Source organism: Notolepis coatsorum (genome assembly GCF_963971535.1).
Source record: "Notolepis coatsorum genome assembly, chromosome: 19".
In the NCBI taxonomy this organism is placed as follows: Eukaryota; Metazoa; Chordata; class Actinopteri; order Aulopiformes; family Paralepididae; genus Notolepis; species Notolepis coatsorum.
In genome coordinates, this window is record NC_140183.1 from 15,834,179 (window position 1) to 15,860,332 (window position 26,154).

The following is a 26,154-nucleotide window of genomic DNA, read 5'->3' on the forward strand; positions in this document are numbered from 1 at the left end:
ACAAGTCACAGAGTCGTACTGTTTGTTCTGGTCAGTATAATTCATCATGTTAACCACATAACATGCACCGGAACGTATACATCCCGACGTGCCCATGTGCGGAAAGCACGAAAGTCACAGAATTTTGCGAGCGTCTAGCGGCTCGGGCTGCATTTTTCGCCGAACATATAAATTACCGTTGGAAACATATATTTGTTGCCGTTCGAACGCCACCTCACTCGACCAAATCCGTGCCTCAGTTCTTGAGTTACATGACGATATGTCAGGCAAGTGTCTTTTTACGCGCTGCACGCACCCCGGACTCGAGACGCTCCAGAACTGCCAATCATCCGCTGATCGCGAAAATGATTGTTCAGCGTTGTAGCCAATGAGTGTACCTTTCCAACGATACCGCAGGTGGGGGGTTGCGAATAAGGGATCTAGGTGAAAGTTGATGAGCGAAAACCAGAAGTCAATCAGACTTCAGGACAAACTGCGGTGGATGAGGAAATGGATTTTGGAGAGCTTCTTCTCAAAGACCCATTTCTGAATGGATTTTTATCAAATTTGGACCTGTACTACATAAGACTTCAGGCTATGGCACCGCAGTGTTTTCCAATGTATACCTCTATGCTGGAATATTGGAATATGGAATCTTGCAACCACTACAGAAAAATTTGGGTACACAAGTTCAAGTTCAACTCAAGTTCAGACCTGTTACTCTATTTCATTAGCACTAAAAGTGATTTCCCTTTTTTGCATTAGTAACTTCAGAATGTTATCTTTCACAAGAGACTAGGCTCATGCATGTTCTATAAGTATAAAGTATAAAGCTAAGCTTTGCAAAGAAAGTATGCAGTCCTCAAGTTCAAGTAAAAGATTTCCACTTTTCTGGGTGCCTGTTAAGAGTTAAAATAAGTCACAGAGCCGTACTGTTTGTTGTGGTCAGTATAATTCATCATGTTAAAACAAGTCACAGAGTCATACTGTTTGTTGTGGTCAGTATAATTCATCATGTTAAAACAAGTCACAGAGTCGTACTGTTTGTTGTGGTCAGTATAATTCATCATGTTAAAACAAGTCACAGAGTCGTACTGTTAGTTGTGGTCAGTATAATTCATCATGTTAAAACAAGTCACAGAGTCGTACTGTTTGTTGTGGTCAGTATAATTCATCATGTTAAAACAAGTCACAGAGTCGTACTGTTAGTTGTGGTCTGTATAATTCATCGTGTTAAAACAAGTTACAGTACTGTTTGTTTTGGTCTGTATAATTCATCATGTTAAAACAAGTCACAGAGTCGTACTGTATAATTCATCACTGTCATGAACGCAGGCATTCTACTTTGTCCTGGAATGACCTCATGACGTGACAGCGAGATCTCGCTTCAAGTCTGCCTGAACCGGAACTACTTCAGGAGGAGTAATCACTGTCACTTCATAAAGTAGTTCCTCGTGTTCATCACAACATATGTAAGTAGAAGAAATGCATGGTAGGTTTTCAAAGACTATGTTGACAATAAAATCTAAATGTAATTACATCGGCATTATCCTTCAAAGCATGCCTAGCCCTGGAATTATTTAAAGTATTAGTACAGCTGGAACGCCTATTTGACCAATCAAATTGCTTGGCCGAAACTTTAAAAATAAATTATTATCCAATACTAATTCCAATATTTAAATCATTAAAGGGGCTATGTGTAATATTTTCAATTGTTTGGAATAAGGACCATGTACACTCAACTTCATACAACTAACGTGGAATAAGCTTTAACACGGTAAACAGAAATACCATTGTATTACGTGCTTTAGAGATGGCTGGCACAAATTCCTCAAGTTGTCTGGTGTGGCTGTTCCAATCCTACTTTCGGGTTGAACAACTAACATAATCAAATAACATAATATAAAGTTCATATTTACATTTCAAAATGCTGATGTGAATCTGTCGTCATACGTACACTCAAGTCTCCAGTGTTTAAAGATACAAAAAGACTGTTTTGATAGAGAAGTTAATAGTTAGCTAACTAGCGCCATCTTGGCAAGCTAGCCATGTACAATGCTAAGCTAATGTCATATCAAGCTGACAAACTGGAACGATATGTGGTGGAAATGGTTGTATGTGTCATGAACTGAAGTACATACAGCAGACTGATTTATCATGATGATTTATTGTTTATCACATTAGTATCAGGGATGGGAATGACGTTTAGAACTGACCCTGCTAAGACCTCACAGAGCCTGTTAAGATGTCAGAGAGCCTGCTAAGACCTCAGAGAGCCAGTGATGTCTGGCTTATTTTATGGATGAAATGACTCTAAAGCACATAAATACATGTTTTCTCTTGCTTATTCCACGTTATTTGTATGCAGTTGAGTCTATACAGTCCTCATGTATACAGTATACACTCCTGCCCCTTTAAAACTAGAAATCAACTGAAAACATCTTAGTTGACTAAAACCACAATCACAAATAAGTCGACTAATTGACTGAGATGAGGCCCTAACAAATATAATACACAGTAAATGTACATATACATATAAATATACAGTACATGTACATATATAAATATACAGTACACTAGGGGTGTAACGGCACACAAAATTCACGGTTTGGTACGTACCTCAGTTTGGAAGTCAGTGTTCAGTACAGCAGAAAGAAGAATGCTAAAGGTAAAATGTGCTGCTAATCTGAATTAATAGGAGAGGCTGTTTAAATGGGCTGCTAATCTGAATTAATAGGAGAGGCTGTTTCAATGTGTTGCTCATCTGAATTAATAGGGGAGGCTGTTTAAATGGGCTGCTAATCTGAATTAGTAGGAGAGACTGATTGAATCTTTCGTTTGAAATTTTGGGGATTCAGATTTAATGTTTTTAATTATCTAGACTAGAGGACTTCTAGAAATAAAAGCATCACCTTAATGACCAGGTATACTGTAAATGTAAATGTCACATTATGCCTAAGTGCATCAGACATCTGTGGCCACAAGGTGGCCTAAATGACTCAGCACAGTAGATGCATGGCTATGCTAACAGTCGAAGCTGCCCAGTAGTCGTCAGTCATGGACGAAAGGTCTCTACTAGCCTGTTACAATCAAAGTCTTGTGTCTCTGTCACAGTATTAATCAGCAGTGTCATCAACTACGACAGATCTACTGGGGAACTGATCCATGTGTTGCTCAAAGAATCGAGGCAGGTGGATTTGATGAAGCTGCTCTGGTTTACAGACAAAACACCTCCCTGCTTTCAATTTTAGATCAGGAAAATATGAGCTTCCTCGTTTTCGTCTAGTGTGCTACAGTATGTCCACCTCCACACACAGCCACAGAACCATCAACATCCCATGATTGTACTGTTGCTGTCTATCTTGGAGGGTACAGGTGTAATCATGGCTCTGATCTTTCAGATGATTGTACTGTTGCTGTCCATCTTGGAGGGTACAGGTGTAATCATGGCTCTGATCTTTCATTGCTCCAACATCCGTCTCTTTGCTAAAGTTATGTCATCAGCACCAACATGCATGGTTAATTCACCAGACCATTAATTCACACATGCACCGGACCGAAAGTCCTATACCGAAGGGTTTGGTAGGAATACGTGTACCGTTACACCCTGCAGTAGATGTACATATACAGTACATATACATAGACATAAAGCCATGTGGCCCAGACAGGGCCGGCCCTGCTAGCGCCTTAGTAGTGTCCTCGGGCTGCTCCTGGTTTTAGTGGTTGAGGTAGTAGGCTTGGTCTGGCTAGTGTCCTTCGTAGGGCCCTTGAAGCTGTTGGCTGGTGGTGTAGTATCCTTGCTAGTGTTCTTATTAGTGCCCTTGGAAGTGTCCTTGGCAGTGTCCTGGGAGGCTTGGTTAGTGTTCTTATTAGTGCCCTTGGAAGTGTCCTTGGCAGTATCCTGGGAGGCTTGGCTCATGTTCTCAGTAGTACTCTGGTTAGTGTGCTGGGCTGTAGCTGAGTCAGCAGCAGCCCTGGTAGCAGTAGCTCTGGTAACTGTAGTCCTAGCAACAGTTGCCCTAGTAACAGAAGCTCTGGTAACTGTAGTCCTAGCAACAGTTGCCCTGGTAACAGCAGCCCTGGTAACTGTAGTCCCAGCAACAGTTGCCCTGGTAACAGCAGCCCTGGTAACTGTAGTCTTAGCAACAGTTGCCCTGGTAATAGTAGCACCAGCAGTAGGTTCAGTTCTCTGGAGTTTTCGCTCCCTCACAGATCTGGATATTATGACCTCATCAATATGGCTGCCCCTCTCCTGGCTGACCTCACTATCATGGCCAAGCTTGTCCTGTATGACCTCATCAATCATCTCACCGGTATGACATTGCAGCATCCCACAGTGACCATTCACATTGTTGTCCAGAGGGGCGGAGCTACTGTTATCAAGAGGAGTGGAGATAGTGTTGTCTAGAGGGGAGGAGCTAGTGTTGTCCAGAAGGGCGGTGCTAGTGTTGTCTGGAGGGGCGGAGCTAGTGTTGTCCAGAAGGGCAGAGCTAGTGTTGTCTAGAGGGGCAGAGCTAGTGTTGTCTGGAGGGGTGGACCTAGTGTTATCCAGAGGGATAAAGCTAGTATTGTCCAGTGGGGCAGGGCTAGTATTATGCAGAAGGGGGAAGCTTGTGTTGTCTAGAGGGGTGTGGCTAGTATTATGCAGAGGGGCGTGGCAAGTATTATCCAGAGGGGTAGGGTTAGTGTTGTCTAGAGGGGTGGGGTTAGTGTTGTCTAGAGGGGAGTGGCAGTTGTCTAGAAGGGCAGAGCTACTATTCGTATTTTTTTGGTAGCGCTCTTGTCCAGAGGGGGTGGAGCTTGCATCTGGTGGGAGGCCCCTTCCCCTCCTGGACTGCCTCAGGACCCCTGGCTGTCCATTCAGCTGCCTGATAGCTGATCTGCTAGCCAACATGCTTGGAGCCTGCATTTTGTTAGCTGATGGACTTTGAGCTGGTGTTTTGTTAGCCAATGGGCTTCGAGCTGGTGTTTTGTTAGCCAATGTGGTTTGAGCTTGAGATTTGATGGAAATGCTCCCTGAGGTGGTTTTGGGGATGCTGTGACGACTATAGACTATTCTAGAGTTGCTATGGCGACCAGAGGAGGTTCTAGGGTTGCTAGGTATGTGTTTGTTACCAGACAGGCAAAGTTGGCGGTTATTATGGCGATGGAGGTGGTTGCTATGGGAATGGCTTTTTCTTGGTGGTCGATGGTTATTGCCAGGACGGGGGTGGGGTTTGGCTGGTTGGTTGCTGCGTTTGGTTGGTCTCGGCTTTGGGGTTGGGGTTTTTCTGGGACAGGAGGTCGGTAGTCCAGAGAGAGAAGTTGCCATGGCAACCTGCAACACAAACATAGTAACCATGACAACTGCTGAGGAAACTGAGAATGTTTAGACCAGGTTCTAACCTTCACAGCTGCTTGCAGAATCAGTTCAGGTCCAAATTAAACAATACGCAACAAACCAAATGTGACCTGCTACACTTTGGGGTCACTCACAAATGTGTACCTTAGATTTGGTTGCTCTACCATGAAGTGTTTGGAAATTGTGCTTGTGTGCATGTCCATGTATTACAGCCAAATGATTAGTAGAATAACCACGATGTAGGCAGTTGAAATGTATTGTGTCTACATTTGGTGATCATTTTGGTAAAAAATTCATCAACTTTGTAGAAGGTGAAAATAATATGTTTTTTTTTTTTTTTTGTATATTATCTTTCTTCCCCTCCTTTTTCCCGATTTCTCTCCCATCCCACCCTTCCTGGTTGTTGCGTACTTTCCCCTACTGTTGGTCCGGGAGACCGGAGACTGTCACATGCTTTCCTCCGACGCATGTGCAGCCTGGGGCAGGCCAACCTGGCCGCGCAGGTTCTCACCGGGGAGAGTGTAGCGTGTGGGAGGCCACACTATCTCTCCTCAGATCCAACCCTCGCTGAGCAGGCGCCCCGACCGAACTGTAGGGGTCGCTGTCCACAACGCCCAGGACCCACCCTTCAGCTTTCCCACCCTCTGATACGGCCAATTGTATCAGTGCGAGGGGCCAGCCAAGCTGATAGCAACGCCGGGAGCTGGATTCGAACAGGCGAATCCTAGTGTCTCCCGGTGTTGGTGACGAACGTAATCTCCGTGCGCCACCTGCCCCCCCAAAATAATATGTTTTGATAAAACTGAAAACATGTCAAACACTATCAAGTATCATATATTCAGCTTGACCCACATATTGTGATTGTAGGCCATGTGGTTCGGGAGTTATTGACAAAGACTTTAAAACTGCTTGTTACAGCGCCCCCTGGCCGGATCACTGTATGGTTAGGGTTTAGCTTATTTACATTTTATAACCATTGTTCGACAGAAAGGAAGGTGCCATGCAATGTCATATCCATGGCAACTACACACCAAGCTGGCTGCTTATTAGCTGTGTTCCCTCCATGTTGACAGAACGTAATGTTAGTTAACGTTACAGCTAAACCCACAAGCATAATATCCATGTTGACACAACTTAATGTTAGCTACAGCTAAAACCACAAGCATATATCCATGTTGACATAACTTAATGTTAGCTACAGCTAAACCCAAAGCATATATCCATGTTGACACAACTTAATGTTAGCTACAGCTAAAACCACAAGCATATATCCATGTTGACACAACTTAATGTTAGCTACAGCTAAACCCACAAGCATATATCCATGTTGACACAACTTAATGTTAGCTACAGCTAAACCCACAAGCATATATCCATGTTGACACAACTTAATGTTAGCTACAGCTAAAGCCACAAGCATATATCCATGTTGGCACAACTTAATGTTAGCTACAGCTAAACCAACAAGCATATATCCATGTTGACATAACTTAATGTTAGCTACTGTACAGCTAAAACCACAAGCATATCCATGTTGACACAACTTAATGCTAAAACAAAGTGCCGCTCGATAGAAATGACAGAACAAAGTGTCGCTCAACATGTTTATACATGAAGGAGACAGATGAAATGTTTTATCTGTAGCTAACATGTTTATACATGAAGGAGACAGATGAAATGTTTTATCTGTAGCTAACATGTTTATACATGAAGGAGACAGATGAAATGTTTTATCTGTAGCTAACATGTTTATACATGGAGGACAGAGGAAAGGTTTTATCTGAAGCTAACATGTGTATACATGGAGGACAGAGGAAAGGTTTTATCTGTAGCTATTAACTCTTTCAGTGCCACGCCTGGTTTTCCGTTTTACCGCTTGAATGCCACCATCGGCGCCAATGTTAACGTTAATATCGCCTAATCTATGTTTTAAATTATGGCTATGTGTCTAATCTGCCCATCGCATTATCAAAGACTATTTTCCAGTCAGTGCTGTGAAGACAGATTGTTTTTTTATCGCGTCGTTTCCATTTCAGAGCAGTTAGAAAAGCCCCCGTTTTGATATAAAAAACAGCTCATTCTGGAGCATTCTATGAAAATCGTCTTTTAGTGGAATATTCCACAACGTTGATATTCGTCTGCCTTTTTATGAATCGTTTTCAAATAAACGCTAGATGATCAATATTATACGTGCACGCAAGCACATTACGGCCGCGCACTGATAATCGCTCCGTTGATTACCTCACGGAGTTTTACAGTGAAACCGAAAGAAGACATTTCACAAAACAGCTTATAACTTCATCAAACTTACTCCGATTATCCTACCACTGATAACATAGAGTCCTTACCTGACATCAGATGGTATCCAACTGGTATATTCCAATTCCTGATCACCATTCGAAAAAATCGATACGTGTATGGATCCAACGCGACACAGTAGATCTCTATGATCCGCGGGGATCTGAGGCTCCAGAATGAACTCTGGTAACCCCGGCTGGATCAGTGAACTGGAAAATGTGGAGTACCGGATTTTTTTCCCCATTCATTTTCATTGAGTCCATTCCAAAATCACTTATGTCATCTGGGAGACGACAGGGGGCGCTTTTTTCCACAGTGATCGTCGGCGCCCCTCGGCTATACTCGGGTAGGCTCGGGTGATGCAATAATTTTTCAGATCGCAAAAAAAAAAAAAAAAAAAATCCGAGAAATCTCGTGAGTGGCTAGCAACCACCTATAAAAAAACATGAGAAATCTCGTGAGTGGCACTGAAAGAGTTAACATATTTATAGATGGAGGAGACAGAGGAAATGTTTTATCTGTAGCTAACATGTTTATACATGGAGGACAGTGGAACGGTTTTATTTGTAGCTAACATGTTTATACATAGAGGACAGAGGAAAGGTGTTATCTGTAGCTAACATGTTTATACATGCAGGAGACAGAGGAAATGTTTTATCTGTAGCTAACATGTTTATACATGGAGGACAGTGGAACGGTTTTATTTGTAGCTAACATGTTTATACATAGAGGACAGAGGAAAGGTGTTATCTGTAGCTAACATGTTTATACATGGAGGACAGAGGAAAGGTGTTATCTGTAGCTAACATGTTTATACATGAAGGACAGAGGAAAGGTTTTATCTGTAGCTAACGTGTTTATACATGGAGGACAGAGGAAATGTTTTATCTGTAGCTAACATGTTTATACATGGAGGACAGAGGAAAGGTTTTATCTGTAGCTAACATGTTTATACATGGAGGAGACAGATAAATGGTTTTATCTGTAGCTAACATGTTTATACATGGAGGAGACAGAGAAATGGTTTTATCTGTAGCTAACATGTTTATACATGGAGGAGACAGAGAAATGGTTTTATCTGTAGCTAACATGTTTATACATGGAGGACAGAGGAAAGGTTTTATCTGTAGCTAACATGTTTATACATGGAGGAGACAGAGAAATGGTTTTATCTGTAGCTAACATGTTTATACATTTAGGACAGAGGAAATGTTTTATCTGTAGCTAACGTGTTTATACATGGAGGAGACAGAGGAAATGTTTTATCTGTAGCTAACATATTTATACATGGACAGAGGAAATGTTTTATCTGTAGCTAACATGTTTATACATGGAGGAGACAGAGGAAAGGTTTTATCTGTAGCTAACATGTTTATACATGGAGGACAGAGGAAATGTTTCATCTGTAGTTAACGTGTTTATACATGGAGGAGACAGAGGAAAGGTTTTATCTGTAGCTAACATGTTTATACATGGAGGACAGAGGAAAGGTTTTATCTGTAGCTAACATGTTTATACATGGAGGACAGAGGAAAGGTTTTATCTGTAGCTAACATGTTTATACATGGAGGAGACAGAGGAAACATTGGCAGAGTAGATAAATAGAAACAATCGGGACCTTGGTGTGCTTTGTTAGCAGAAACCTTCTCCAAAACAGAAATGATAAACGTCGAGCAACACTTTAATTTATGTTAAACAGTTGTCAAAATTGTCGAGTTGTAAAATTGTAGAACAGTTGTCCCTATTAAGCCTTCTCTCTCGCTTCCTGTGATTGGCTGAGCAGCGACATGTTTAAGAGTAGCTGGGATCACTGCCGTGAGGTGTGATTTGATTTCCTCACCTGTAGGGGGCGCCGACGAGGGCGTAGACTCCTCTCTCCTCCCTCCCTCCTCTCCTGTTTCTCTCTATCCTTCATCCTCTCATCTTCCTCCCTCCTCTCTCTGTCTCTCATCCTCTCTTCCCTGGGGGTGGTGGAGAGAGGGGGTCGCTCTCTGACAGCCAATCCAGCGACAGAGCCAGGTCGGCGGGACAGAGGAACCGCTGCTCTCCCTCCAAGAGGCCGGGATCTGGACCTCTGCTGGACTATAGGACAGACAGACAGCAGGGAGGAGAGGCGTGCAGCTGAAACCACTGTGATGCTCCATGTTTATAATAAAGTATGTTTGCACCACAAAACATGAAAGGTCGGTGATGTGTCACAACTCTTAAACTCAGTTATTAGTTCAAGTTTCCCCCAGTTTGTATTCATGGCGACTTCCTGATGGTAAACTATAGTACCAGTTGAACGCACCACAAGACAGACTGACTGACTGGCTTACTGACTGACTGACTGACTAACTGATTGCTCATTGATTGATTGACTGATCAATTGATTGATATGGTGAGTTCAACTTGGTCTGTAGTGGAGTATATAGTCTAGTCAGCTGTCAGAGTACCTGTCCATCCATTGGCTAAGTTTGTGTTCTTCCTTTTAGCTGCTCTCCTGTGATTGGTGGAAAAACAAGAAGTGGATTTCTTGGTGACAGCTGGCCCCTCCTTACGACCACTCCTCAGGAAAGCCATGTTGCTAGGCAACGCCACCGAGCCTGGGGAAGGAACAGAATCCTTTCATTTGATAAACTATTTACAGAGTATAGGTAATATTAATAATGATGCTGATGGTGATAATGATGATGATTAATATGACAGAATTCACCATATAATTATATAATCTTGAGCCATATTTGTAAGCTACTCTAACGATGATAATGATGATGATGAAAATGCTGACGAAGATGATGATAATGATGATGGTGATGTAGGGCTGGGCGATATAACGATAAATATCGCGATATATTTTAATAATCGATATCGAATATCGAAATAAAAAAAAAATCGAAAAATCGTTTTTTTTTTTTTTTTTTACCTGCAACAGGGCAGTTTTAAAACCAGAGACAGTGGACAGACTTGTCTTTCTTGCCTGCAACTTAAAGTAATGGCTTTGCTTGTCCAAATGACAATACTGACCAAATTCAGATTTCTTTTTCTCTTGTCCATTTATTTTGTTTGCTTTCTAATTTAAAATACATTTTGAAACCGTCTGTACACAGTAGGCTATGTGTGCTAGCAGAACTAGACTCCAGTCACGAGTCACAGTGCACATGTGCGGTGGTTTGTCCACCAAAAAAGCGCCAAAAGATCGAAAATAAACTAGCAGAGCCAGAACTGTTCAACTCCTCTGGAGCCACAGCCAGCAGAGAAGCCGGTTTACTTTAGCTTTTAAACCAGCTGCAGCCTGAGAACTGGAGTGTGAGGGGATGTAACACTAAAGATGGCGGCAATGACAAAGAATTGCTGCAAAATAAACATACATATGTTGTTAAAAAAAAAAAAAAAAAAAAAAATTATACTTATAACAATTCGATAATTATCGATATCGAGAAATAAAATAAAATTATCATATCGTTATCGCGATATGATTTTTTTCCATATCGCCCAGCCCTATGGTGATGGTGATGATAATGATGATGATGATAATGATGATGATAATTGTAACTGAGGGGTACAATTCCCTGACTGTATTGATAAGTATGGTATCATTAAACCACTACCGCTTTATGTACTTTAATTACTGGCCATACAGTACACGATATATGAATATGATGAACACTTCCCACAATGAAATCGGTTCCAGTCAAAGGTATTAATCAAGTATTTAATGGAGCAAAAGGTACATAGGATACTTTACATTATTCTTTGAATGCACTTGTAAGGCAAAGGAGTATGCGTAGGCAAATCAATAACGAATGTCCATTCTCTGGTTACGCAGGAGGTAATTATACAACCTGAATCTTAGGGAATTATATCTATGGTACACTAGTAATAGCGGAGATACTGGAAGGGGTTCCCACTGGTTGTAAGCCAGCAAGGGGGTAGAAGATCTGTCGGTAGTAGGACGTCTGGTCAACGATGACTAGGGAGACTTCAGGTACAGAAGCCGGTGCAGTAGTCTCTTGATCCACAGACGAATACAGCTTGGTTCTCTTGTAGACTGTAGCTCTACAGTGAAGAAAGCTAGGCGGCCTCAGGCTCTCTGAGCGCCGACTCGACTTGACTCCTCTCGGGGTAAATCCAACACGTGCAGGCGTCTGCGATTATCCGCTCCATAAATCATAGGACCAAAGCAAATATATTCCAGCCGCAAAGGGCTATGTAGTCGTCGGGTAGATTAATCCAGTGTACATGTCCATACGGTTCTCGCCTAGGTCTCCTCGGGTGAAAGCGCCATGCGGTCGGCCCAGCCTGGATAAGAACTCTAGCTAATACGAGAAAGCGTTGGAGATGCTGGCCACTATAGAATTCTAACCGCACGATACACTATACACAAATAGACTATTAAAGACTCAATAGAAATATGTCGCACTCGACGGTATAGCGCCAAACTCTGACAATTCAGTTACTAATTCGCACGCTGTCTCGATGCTCTATTCTGAGGCCAAACAGGCCATACTTCACCGCACGTTGTATCGTGGGTGAGGCTTCAACTTATCGGTAACATACTAAATGCGAAGGGTACGGAGGTAAGGGGCTAAGGGGGGCTTCTACATTCACCTGCTCCGTATTTATACGCACGGTGAACAAATAGTGCCACTCTCATTTCTGTCGCCGTATCCCTGGGCAAGGCCGGGCAAGTACAGACATGTCGTGTCGGTGACTTTGAACTTGGCTCCGGAGGCCGGTCCCTGGCGCCGGTGGACCACTGTCCAATAGGAGAATGAAATATTATGGGCTGGACTAAAGGGATATTCCGTGTATATGTACAAGGAATATACAAGGGATATCAAACGATATACAAATACTATGCAATATATATCAATAAATAAATATATATATTCGGTTTAATCTGATCCTTTGTAACAATAATGATGATGATAATGGTAATGATGATGATGATGATAATGCTAATGCTGATGATAATGATGATGATAATAATGATGAAGACGCTGATGAAGATGATGATGATAATGATGATGATAATGATGATGCTGATGATGATGATGATGATGATGATAATGCGATGATGCCGGTGTTTGTGTGATTATGTGTATGAGTGAGTGATGGTTAGGGTTAAGGTTAGTTACAGAATGCATGTAAGTCTATGTAATGTCCCCATATTTCACGTAAACAAATGTGTGTGTGGGAGTGTGTGTGTATGACTGTGTGTGTGTCACCTCTTAAACAGAGGAATGATAGGAAGTCTTCAGTCTTGGGTGTGCGTCTGGTCAGACAGGTGGGCGTGGCCGCACTGTGGTTGGAGGTGTGGTTATATGATGATGGTGTCATCAAATGGGAGGGGCCTGGAGTGTTGGGTGGAGACTGAGCAAACTTCCTCTGAGCCTGGAGCCTCGGCCTGCACGCGCACACACACACCCGCGTGCATGCACACACACACACACACACACACCCGTGTGCGCACACACATGCGCGTGCGCACGCGCATACACACACACACGTACGCACGTGCGCACACATACATGGACATTTCTTGTAGATGGAGGTTTCTTTCCCTTTAACACTTTGGGAGCCAGCCGTGTTTTCCTTTTTACCCCCTTGAATGCCCACATCCACTCCAATGTTAACGTTAATATCGCCTAATCTATGTTTTAAATTATGGCTATGTGTCTAATCTGCCCGTCGCTTATCAAAGACTAATTTTCCAGTCAACATTGTCATGGCAGATTGTTTTTTTATCGCTTCATTTCCGTTTTCTAGCATTTTGAAAATCACTTGTTTTCACGGAAAAAACAACACATTCTATGATAATCGCCTTTTACTGGAATATTCTAGAACGTTGTCATTTTTCGGCCTATTTATGAATCGTTTTAAAATAAACGCTAGATGATCGATAGTATAATTTATGTGTACGCATGCACGCTCGTGCCGCCAGTTGAAAATCGATTCTCCTATTTCCTGACCGCGAGCAGAGTCAAACAGCCTATCACCATAATCACATAAAAGCTTATATCTCTGTGAAAACGAGTCTGATGATCCTAATACTGATAACATAGATTCCTTACCTGAGATCAGATGGTATCCAAATGGTTTATTCCAATTCCCGATCGCCATTCGAAAAAATCGCTCATTTGATTGATCCATCGTGTATACAGTAAAACACATATTCCCCGTGGCTCGGAGGCTCCAGAGTGAACTCTGGTAGACCCCGGTTACATGAGTGAGAAGTAAAATGTGGAGTGCGGGTTTTTTTTCCCCCATTCATTTTCATTGAGTCCAATCCAAAAGGGAGATTTACCATCTGGGGCGCTTTTTTCACATCTGAGCACCGGGGGTGCCTGGATCTCCAACGATTGACTCGCTTGATGCAATATGATTTCAGATCGCTAATAAAAAAAATAAAAAAATAAAAATGAATATTCTCGTGAGTGGGCATTCAACCCGCGGGGGTAAACACGAGAAAACTCGTGGATGGCATTCAAAGTGTTAAAAACGTAATTCTTGACAGAAATGTGGATTTTCCAGTAATTTAACAGATTGCACAACCATTTAAAATAGCAGCATATCAATAACAAAATCAATTACAGTATAAGTGTATTGTGTGCAAGTCAGTATTGTGTTCAAGTCAGTATTGTGTGCAAGTCAGTATTGTGGTCAAGTCAGTATTGTGTTCAAGTCAGTATTGTGTTCAAGTCAGTATTGTGTTCAAGTCAGTATTGTGTTCAAGTCAGTATTGTGTGCAAGTCAGTATTGTGTTCAAGTCAGTATTGTGTGCAAGTCAGTATTGTGTTCAAGTCAGTATTGTGTGCAAGTCAGTATTGTGTTCAAGTCAGTATTGTGTTCAAGTCAGTATTGTGTTCAAGTCAGTATTGTGTTCAAGTCTGGTCTGGAGTCGGGCGGCTGATTGGCGCAGTGGGCAAGGCGCTCGCCACTAACGCAGGAGACGCTGGGTTCGAGCCCAGCTCTCGGCGTTGCTACCGGCTGGCCGGTCGTTCATACTAACACAATTGGCAAGTGTTAGAGGGTGGGAAAGCCGGTGGGTGGGGATTGGACGTTGTGGACAGCGACTCCTATAGGTCGGTTTGGTGACGCCGGTGCGGCGGAAACAGGAAGTAGCGGGGGCAGCGTGAGCCTCACACGCGTTACTCCTCGCCACTGAGAGTCCGAGCTGCTGCAGTGAAAAGATGCGACAGGCTGCCTCCTCGTGTACCGGAGGGGACACGTGATGCAAGGCTTCTGTCCTCACTACAGCCGACCAGTGGGAGGCATAGTCTAGCAACGTTCAAGACAGGGGAGGGAAGAATTGGATAATACGAAATTGGGATGGGAGAAAAATAGAAAATGGGGAGAAAAAGTGGATAAAAAAAAAGTCTGGTCTGGAGTCTGCTGGTCTGGAGTCAGCTGGTCTGAAGTCTGCTGGTCTGGATTCTTTGAGTCTGCTGGTCTGGAGTCAGCTGGTTCAGGCCTTGAAGCTGTGGTACCACGTTTGCTTGGGTGGCAATATATGAAACAGTTTGTGGTTGGGATGGCAGGGGTCCTTAATTAAGCCATATTTCCCTCAGGATGAATAAAGTATTTATATTCTATTCTATTCTAATAGTCCTGCAGGCTTTACTGAAACATGTGTTTATGTGTGTGTGTGTGTGTGTGTGTGTGTGTGTGTGTGTGTGTGTGTGTGTGTGCCAGATTGGGCATCTGACAGCACAGTGTGCCTTCTCTCACACACACACACACACACACACACACACACACACACACACACACACACACACACACACACACACACACACACACACACACACACACACACACACACACACACACACACACACACACACACACACACACACACACACACACACACACACACACACACACACACACACACACGCACACACACGCTGAAACGTAATGAGACACATAGCTGACCTCTTGCTGACCAGATTGTCATGGTGTGAGTTGCCATAGCGACGCCAAGGTGGACGTGGCCGTGAAGACAAATGCTGACCGACACTATTTAGCACCACCCCTAATGTAGAGACATAGAGAGAGACATAGAGAGAGTGAGACATAGAGAGAGAGTGAGACATACATAAATAAATAGATTATAAATAGATTTAGCAGTGTTATCCTGTAATCCATATTATAAATAGATTGACAGTAGTGTTATCCTTTAATCCATATTATGAATAGATTTAGCAGTGTTATCCTTTAATCCATATTATGAATAGATTTACAGTAGCAGTGTTATCCCTTCATTCAGATTATAAATACATTGACAGCAGTGTTATAATTTAATCCAGATTATAAATAGATTGAGAGCAGTGTTGTCCTTTAATCAGGATTATACATAGGTTGACAGCAGTGTTATCCTTTAATTAGGATTATAAATAGGTTATAAATAGGTTGACAGCAGTGTTATCCTTTCATTCATATTATAAATACATTAACAACAGTGTTGTAATTTAATCCAGATTATAAATAGATTGGCAGCAATGATATTTTTTATCCAGATTGTCCTACTGTCCCTGATGTCAGATCAGATTAGGGTCATTGTTGCTGGTTGGTTTTAGAGACTGTCCACATTCATAAGGTTTTAAACACTCAACATCTGAATGTTCATCATGTTGTCAGTGTCAATGTAACCATGGGCAGACATAAACTGAGTCTCAAGGTGAATCTCTCCCCACTGCCTACTGAGATGAAAACTTTACACACATTTACTGAAATGTAGCGGAGTGATTTGATAGTAGAGGTAAATAAACGAATGTCACCAGAGAGAGACATACATAGAGATAGAGACAGAGAGAGACAGAGAGAGAGAGAGACAGAGAGACATAGAGAGATAGAGAGACATAGAGACAGAGGGAGACATAGAGAGACAGAGAGACATAGAGAGAGACATAGAGAGACAGAGAGAGAGACATAGAGACAGAGGGAGACATAGAGAGACAGAGAGACATAGAGAGAGACATAGAGACATAGAGACAGAGGGAGACATAGAGAGACAGAGACAGACATAGAGACAGAGGGAGACATAGAAAGACATAGAGAGACATAGAGACAGACATAGAGACAGAGGGAGACATAGAGAGACCAAAATAGAGAGACAAAGAGACAGACAAAGATAGACAGACAGACATAGAGAGACATAGAGACAGACATAGAGACAGACATAGAGACAGACATAGAGACAGAGAGAGACATAGGGAGACAGACAAAGATAGACATAGAGAGAGAGACAGAGAGAGACACTAGTAGTTTCAGCTTGTCTGTAGGCTAAAAGGGTCAATGATAATCAGATGAACTCTTCTTACCGTTGAGACGAGGAGTTGTTGCACGTGAGCGCAGAATCCTGGACGGGACCGACGATGCTGCTCTGTGTGTGTGTGTCCTCGCTGGTGTGTGTGTCCTCGCTGGTGTGTGTGTCCTCGCTGGTGTGTGTGTCCTCTGTGGTGTGTGTGTAGTGATTGGGAGTGTGTGTGTGTTTAGTGTTGTATGGATGTTTTGCAGCAAGTGTGCAATTTGCAATGTGTGTGTGTTTAGGGCTGTGTGTGTGTTTACGGCTGTGTGTGCGTGTGGTACTGTGTGTGTGTGTTGTGCTGTGTGTGTGTTTAGGGCTGTGTGTGCGTGTTGTGCTGTGTGTGTGTTCACGGCTGTGTGTGTGTGTTGTGCTGTGTGTGAGCGCAACACTCTCAGCTGGACAGTAGGTGTGTGTGTGTTTTGTGTTGTGTGTGTGTTTTGCAACGCTGGTGTCTGTTGCAGTGTTTGTGTGTTCACTAGTGTGTCTGTGTCCTGTGGAAGTAATGTATTTTGTGTGTTTTTGGGTTTGTGTGCGTTTTGTGTTGTGTGTGTGTTTTGTGTTGTGTGTGTGTTTTGCAAAGTATTTGTTCGTTTCTGATTGCGTGTGTTTGGCAGCGCGTGTGTATGTGCCTTTCGCTGTGTGTGTGTGCTGTGCTGTGTCTTTGTGTTTCTCAGTGTGTGTGTACCAAGTGTCCTGCGTTGGGTGTGTGTATAGCACTTAGTTTGTGTATTGCGTTGTGCGCACGTGCGTGTGCTGCGCTGTGTGTGTGTGTTGCGTTGTGTGCGTGTGTTGCGTTGTGTTTGTGTGTTGCGCTGTGTGTGTGTGTTGCGCTGTGTGTGTTGTGTGTGTGTGTTGCGCTGTGTGTGTGTATTGCGCTGTGTGTGTGTGTTGCGCTGTGTGTGTGTATTGTGCTGTGTGTGTGTGTTCCGTTGTGTGTCTCTGAACTCGCGGAGGGAGAGGAAGAGGACTTTACGAACCAGCCGCTCTTCGCACCAAGGCATCCCATCACTGTCGTCCTGGTAACATACACACACACATACACACACACTAGGGATGAGTCCAAATCCAAATAATTTTGTTGGTTGAACAGATACAGTTACAGATACAGATACTGATACAGATACAGACAAACCATATTCAATCTATCCCTGGCTGAGTCCGTGGTCCCTGCCTGCTTCAAAATGTCCACTATAATCCCTGTACCAAAAAACTCCTCTCCAGCAGGACTTAATGACTACAGACCGGTGGCACTCACCTCAGTGGTCATGAAATGCTTTGAAAGGCTGGTCAAGGATTACATCTGTGCCTCTCTCCCTAGTAACATGGACCCACTGCACACACTATCTCACCTTGACAGTCAGAAGGGGGGCTATGTGAGATTGCTGTTCATTGACTATAGTTCAGCTTTCAACACCATAGTCCCCACCAGACTGGTTGACAAGCTGATCGATCTTCGTCTGAACTCTGTCCTGAGCGCCTGGATCCTGAACTTTCTAAGTGACAGGCCCCAGGCGGTCAGGGTGGGGGGTCATACCTCCAGCAAAAGTATCGGGTCCCCCCAGGGCTGCGTTCTGAGCCCCCTGCTGTATTCACTGTACACACATGACTGTGTGGCCAGGTTCAGCTCTAACTCCATAGTGAAGTTTGCGGATGACGCAGTGGTGGTGGGGCTGATCTCTAACAATGACGAGAAGGCCTATCGGGAGGAGGTTGATGAACTGGCACGCTGGTGCCGGGAGAACAGCCTACTCCTGAACATTGGTAAAACCAAAGAGCTGATCGTGGATTTTAGGAGAATACAGCAGGGGGGACACACGCCACTGTGGATAAACGGGGCTATTGTGGACAGGGTGAGCAGTTTCAAGTACCTGGGAGTCCACATCACAGAGGACCTGACATGGTCAACACACATAGATTCTGTGGTGAAAAAGGCAAAACAGGGGTGCTCCAGTAGCACACCATGTTACCGCGCTGCGTCGCGGAACTCCGTGCTGCGTCACGGATCTGGTTGACTCTGAGTTCGATTCCCGGACTCGCCGTCATTTGCCGAATGTCTCCCCCTGCTCTCTCTCCCGTTTCACCCTACAACTGTCGGTCATGCTTGACCAGGAAAGCGATAAACGCTAAAAAATAAAGTTTAAAAAAAAAAAGAAAAAAAAAAAAAAGCACCTCTATCACCTGAGACAGCTAAGGAAGTTCAGAGTATCTGGGAAGATACTCCACTCCTTCTATTCCGGGGCTGTAGAGAGCATCACTGCCTGGTTTGGAAACAGCAGGGCACAGGACAGGAAGGCACTCCAGAGAGTGGTGTGCTCAGCAGAGCGTACTACGGGTATTGCACTACCACCCCTGCAGGATTTATATAACAGGAGGTGCAAATCCAGAGCCTGCAGAATAATGAAAGACCCCCACCACCCCAACAACAGCCTGTTCAATCTGCTGCGGTCAGGCAAGCGCCTACGTACACACGCTGCGAGAACAGAGAGACTCCGGCTCAGCTTCTTCCCTCAGGCCATCAGAACATTGAACTCTCCACTCACAAGTACACATGAGCACACACACACACACACACAACACTCATGCAGCAACCGCTAAAACAATCACTTTAAACAAAATGTCACTTTAAAAATGGAAAAGTCACTTTAAAGGAAGGAGGTATTGTATAGTATAGTTTAGATACATTAAGTATAAAAATGGCGGAGTTAAAATTGTAAATTGTAGTGTGCATAGGAACCAGTTTCTCAGGAACTTAGCATGTCTTTTTTATCATGCACATCTTGTGTCTTACCTATTTTCTTATTTTTTCTATGCCTATCTTTATTATTGTATTTTGCACAATCGATGCGGGCATGACCACGCATTTCACTGTATGCCCTGGTATGTATGAGACAAATAAACCTCTTGATTCTTGAGATACTGATACACATACAGATACACATACACATAGATACAAATACACATACAGATACACATACAAATACACATACAGATAACCATACAGATACACATAGATACACATACAGATACAAATACACATGTACCAGCTGTACATACTGTATATATAGATACACTGAACAATTTTGTTGTTTACACTCGTTTACGTACTTGACTTCTTGACTTTCTATTTTATACTAACTTATTATACTTGTTTTATACTATCTTGTTATTATCTAGCACACTCTCAGGAGCAACACAGAAAGAAACATTTCATGCAAAGTATTCTGTATGACAACTAATAAAGAAACTTGAAACATACAGATAACCATACAGATACATATATACAGATACACATACAGATACAAATACACATACAGATAACCATACAGATACATATACAGATACACATACAGATACAAATACACATACAGATACAGATACACATACAGATACACAGATACACACGTCTCTGCACACCCCTAACACACACAGGTTAGAGACAGGCTGGTTTTATTAGTGTCTTGATAATCTCCTTTACTAGACTAAAGGATGACTGTTAATACCGGTGTTAATAAAATCAGCCATTTGTTGACAGGGTTACAGTATGTTCAAATACACCACCAAGGTTGTCTTGCTGTACTCTCGTCAGTTTGACAGTTGGACACTAGCAGAACCGGTCTCAACAGTGGCATTGTTGACGTTTACAAAAATGTGAGCGCTCATCAAATGTAACGTTTTCAATATCTATAGGTCACAGAGCGTTCATAGCAGTCTAATTCATATTCGTCTATTTGCTCCATCATGCCTAGCAAACTTCTTGCTGAAGTTTAAACTTGAGCGGACGGCGTTTACACCATCTAAAGCGAGGCTGCATCTGTTCACATCTTTCACCATCTAGCAGGGGTCGACAATTAAGTTTGGCCTCGGGCCACATTTTTTCCAAGCCATTATATGGCGGGCCAAAACCAAAAACAATGGCTAATTTAATAAATTGATAGTGAACTTTTTTTTAACTCTGTGACAGACCACCTTATAACTAAGACATACATTTGTGGCAGAGGCAGAAAATGGATCAAAATAAACAAGCTGCATAGGTGGCATAATAAACTGTAAACGAGCTGATGTTCTATATACTTTCCATTATTATATATAATAAATCTTTGCACTGAACATTATACCTTTGTCTTTTTGCCATTCTGTTATAAAACCAGAGACAAGCGCCTCTCTCTATCGGTCTATCATACATTATTCGCAACCAGCGCGTCTATCTGATGGCCCACTATAGCCAATGGAAATGCTAGAAATGGTCAGGTGGACTGGGAGAACCAATGTAAAATTATTATCGTTTCTCAATAATCCAGTCCGTTCTGTGGAGCAGACTGGATTATTGAGAAACGATAATAATTTTACATTGGTTCTCCCAGTCCACCTGACCATTTCTAGCATTTCCATTGGCTATAGTGACAGACATAGATATATGATAAATAGATAGATACAGCTGATTATATGCAGTCCAGAGAAAACAACTAATCTAGATATTTCAAGATTCTATGCTTTATTTCCACGCACTGTCAGATAGCCAATGGGCCACAGAGATACACTTTCAATTTTGAGAGGACAGTCTCCCGATTCCGACACAATAAAGCGAGTCTTTATCAGAAACGGATGAAGAAAATGAATAAAGGGCAGATAATTTACAGGGGTTTTTCTGAGAGTTCAATCTGGATTTAGTACCACCAGGCGCCCATTACATGGCAGCAATGACTGTGAATGAAATCTACTGTAAGTACAGTTACTTTTTTATAATGTAAATAGCTCCGCCATTTTTCATCAGATTGAGATGCGTTTTTTTCTAGACGTTCACAGAAAGGTAAAGAAACAATCTACATTGTATTTGATTGCAATAGCGTTCAAGTTTGTTCCACCCCTGAGATATAATCATGAACAGGGACGTGCACAGGACTTTAGAGGGGCAGGTGCTCAAAGGTTGAAAAGGGCACTATACCTGTGTGTGTTTGAACCGAGCGTGCAAAGCAGGCAAGCCCGATTTTTGGGGGCCCTTTTTGGGCGGGGGCCCCCTTTTTATGCTTTTTGGGGGGTTTTGGTGATCAAATATTGAATATTGAACTATAATAATCAGTGCAGGAGCTCACTTATCCTTGAAAGACACTTTTATCACTGACTTAAAAGGCCCATACATCTCCATAAATGTTCAGGGAGGAGGGAATAAGTGCTTACCCTACAGACCCCAAGAAGTGCTGTATATTCTGTATTGTTTAATATAAATGCCTTTTTTATTCTAATCCCGATTTGTATTTGAGATTCCCAAATCCCATCGGACTTGACTTCTTCGTGTCCCTCAGTGAGTGTAATACCAGCATTCAACTGTATGCGCCACAGCGGTTTCTATCATCATCATCATCACCACCCACGCTATGCATAACTATATAGGTCTGCGGAGAGGCACGCTAAGGAGGCCGTGCAAACTGCAATGGAATATGGGGCATCTCTCTCTCTTTATCTAATATTTTTATTCTATCCTGACATTTTTCAGTTGGAAGGGCAATCTATATGCGCAATGGTAGAAATATATATATATTTTTAAAGGGCACTTTTTTATGAGGCTCAAAAGGGCAGGTGCTCAAGCACCCCTTGGGCTCTATGTGTGCATGTGCCTTCACGAAAATAATGTCAGAATATTTCACAAAGAATATTTTCAGCAGCTGGGTAGTGTAGTTTTATGTAATTTCGATGTCCATTGAAAGCCCTGGGTTTCCTCTGTCTTGGGACTACAGCGGTTTCATGACGTATTATTTCCTCACGTCTAATTCATCCGGTTTCCACCAGGATGTGCCGAGATATTTCTAAACTCATATTTTGCTAGGATGATGGATGATGCCTGCTGTACAGGGCTTTCAAGTTGATAATGTGCATTATAAGATAACTGTATATGCAGATGATGTTCTGATATTTATTTCCAATCCAAAGATGTCAATACCAGGGCTACTTAAAGTTATTAATTTATTTAGGAAATCTTCTGGGTACAAAATGTATTTGACCAAATCTGAAGCTCTGCCGCTTGGGAGCCTTAATTCTATACCCCTTGCCTTGCCTTATTTTCCCAGGTATATTTATAACCCCTACATTTAAGCAAATGTGACCCGGCACAGTCTAACCCGTCTTGTTAAGGAGCTCACGATTCCTCAGAAAACCCCAAAATGTTGCGCAATTCAGAAATAGATTGAAATGGAGATATTGGCTATTTTGAGTCCTTTGAAATGTTCTCTATATGTCTCCTTATTTGCAAAACTTAATAAGACTTGTAAATGTGTTAATTATTGTTAGATTGTCCCGACAGTATTATTTTCCTCTCTGTGTGAAAAAACTACAGTTGCATCCGGAGCGAGTGGCCACTGGCTAAGTAGGCTACTTTCTGTCCCGGGTGGAGAGGAGACGCACCAAAATCCATTCCAAAACAACGGGCCCGGTACTTTGTTGGCGGTGTGAAAATATGCAGAGAAACATTAATATCTTTGGAACCGTTTGTGTTAAATTGTATTTCTCCGTTGCACAAAGATCGCATTGAATAATCTACTCCAGTACGTGCTCCGCAAGTCTGTAAGCTTGTGCATAACGGAGTATAGAGAGAAGGCAGTGGATCATTTGGTACCGGGCCGCAAAGAAAGAATAAAGTTGTTTAAAAGGAAATGTATTTTATTTTCATTAGTCTTCCAGGTATTTTACTTAGAATAATTGCCACTTCCGCTTTCGTCTCACTCTTTTTAGTCAAATAAGTCTTCCGCCATAATGCTCCCCTTCGCGTAATTCACTCACAGCTCGGGCTGTGGTTGTGGTGGTAGAGACATGATTATAATCAGGTTTTTATGCACCCGAGTCTCCCGAACACATAGAGACAGCGTACATGTATACGCTGAGCTATGGAAACTTTCGCGCACCTACCCCCTGCCAGTGAATGCCTCTCACCTGGAATACTGTAGGTGTTAGGTGGGGGAGGGGTTAGGTGGCAAAGGCCAGTGCGGGTATTTGTAGTTCTGCATGCATCTTAATAAGACATAGATTGAAAAGTATCTACCCGATTTGTACAAGTGATTGCTTATTTTGTAAGTAAGAACCTGTACTTTCATATAATGTGAACAATTTGAAGCTTGCTTAACAAGACCCTATTATCTGTGACTGGTCACAAATGTATTAAGCAAACTTTGTTTAGTGGTGAATTCTTTGCCGGTCTCTTGGTTAGGATGCATATAAATAAATGGTGAATTTATATAGCACTTTTATCCAAATTGTGTTACAATTTTGTTCCATTCATTCACATTCACAATCAGACGGTGGAGGCAACCATGCAAGGTGTCAGCCTGCTCATCTGGAGCAATTAGGGTTTAAGTGTCTTGCTCAAGGACACTTCGACACGCTGCCTGGGAGGAGTGGGAATCGAACCAGGAACCTTCCGATCACCAGACGACCGCTCTATATTAATATATTACCTTGATTATTATATCCTATTCAAATGATTGCTGTGATATTCACCCCTATTGTGAACAATCATGATTTCCAGCCTGGGTTGCTTGATGCTTGTTTTAGACAGTGGGGTAATAGAGGCATTAATAGACTGATAATATTATTTTATTGATCATTACTTACGTGTTTCTTCTTGATGATGTTACGTTTGGGTCGGTCGACACTCATCTTGGCCACTGCTACCCAGCAGGCATAGTATCAACACAGAAACACTTTCTTCCTTCCTTCTCTCACTTATAATGAATCCCACACCGCATCACTCTGTCTTGGGAGAGAGGAGAGGAGGAGAGAAGAGGAGAGGAGCGAAGAGAGAAGAGGTGCAGAGAAGAGATGAGAAGGGGGGTTGGAGAGGAGAGGAGGGGAGAGAGAAGAGCGTAGGAAGGGAGGAGAGGAGAGTAGAGGAGGAGGAGAGGAGAGAAGAGGAGCAGAGAAGAGATGAGAAGAGGGGATGAGGGGAGAGGAGAGAAGAGCATAGGAGGGAAGGAGGAGGGGGAGAGGAGAGCATAGGAGGAGAGGAGACAAGAGGAGAGGAGATGAGACAAGGGGAGGGAGGAGAGGAGACAAGAGGAGAGGAGGAGATAAGACAAGGGGAGGGGAGGGGAGGGGAGGAGAGGAGAGGAGAGGAGAGGAGAGGAGAGGAGAGGAGAGGAGAGGAGAGGAGAGGAGAGGAGAGGAGAGGAGAGGAGAGGAGAGGAGAGGAGAGGAAAGGAGAGGAGAGGAAAGGGAGGAGGTGAGGTGAGGAGAGGTGAGGTGAGGAGAGGAGAGGAGAGGAGGGGAGGAGAGGAAGGCTAGTAAAGCTTGGTGAACACTAAAACCACACTATGTTACAGTATATTGTCAGTAGACTACAGTATATTGTCAGTAGGTTGCAGTATATTGTCAGTAGGTTACAGTATATCGTCAGTATATTGCAGTATATTGTCAGTAGGTTGCAGTATATTGTCAGTAGTTTACAGTAGGTTGCAGTATATTGTCAGTAGGTTACAGTATAAATAGTCAGTAGATTACAGTATATCATCAGTAGGTTGCAGTATATTGTCAGTAGGTTACAGTATATAGTCAGTAGTAGGAGTGTAAAAGTACGCGTATCCGTACCGAACCGTTTCAGTGTGTACCGTACCGTACCGAACGGCTGACCGAACGAATACAACGGTATGTTAACCACTAACGACCGCCCACCGGGGGCTGTTTTTTTTTTTACAATCTAATATAATTTTTTTTACAAGTCGATTATTAATTTCAATATAGAATATTCGTTGACAGCCCTACAAGTACAATTAGTTACTGCACACTACATCACCCCTGAGTGGAATATGGAAAGTCAAACTTCCCCCCACTGTACCAAAAACCCGTACCGAACCTTGACTTCAAAACCGAGGTACGTACCGTAGTTTTTGTGTACCGTTACACCCCTAGTCAGTAGATTACAGTATATCATCAGTAGGTTACAGTATATCATCAGTAGGTTACAGTATATCATCAGTAGATTACAGTATATCATCAGTAGGTTACAGTATATCGTCAGTAGATTACAGTATATCATCAGTAGATTACAGTATATCATCAGTAGGTTACAGTATATCGTCAGTAGGTTACAGTATATTGTCAGTAGGTTACAGTATATAGTCAGTAGGTTACAGTATATTGTCAGTAGGTTACAGTAGGTTACAGTATATTGTCAGTAGGTTACAGTATATTGTCAGTGTGTTACTGTAGGTTGTCACTCAGTAGTTTACAGTATATTGTCAGTAGGTTACAGTATATT

At 42.6% G+C, this 26,154-nt stretch overlaps 2 long non-coding RNA genes across 2 annotated transcripts; both read right to left on the reverse strand.

Annotated features, from left to right (window-relative positions):
* Window positions 1–882: 882 nt before the first annotated feature.
* LOC311246335 lies at window positions 883–10,164 on the reverse strand. The gene is made up of 3 exons (XR_014620798.1): window positions 10,054–10,164; window positions 9,459–9,700; window positions 883–5,296 (listed from the first exon to the last, which is right to left on the reverse strand). It is a non-coding gene; the product is annotated as an uncharacterized lncRNA (long non-coding RNA).
* A 2,692-nt stretch (window positions 10,165–12,856) lies between these two features.
* LOC311246334 lies at window positions 12,857–24,617 on the reverse strand. The gene is made up of 4 exons (XR_014620797.1): window positions 24,513–24,617; window positions 16,927–17,929; window positions 15,539–15,638; window positions 12,857–13,007 (listed from the first exon to the last, which is right to left on the reverse strand). It is a non-coding gene; the product is annotated as an uncharacterized lncRNA (long non-coding RNA).
* Window positions 24,618–26,154: the final 1,537 nt, after the last annotated feature.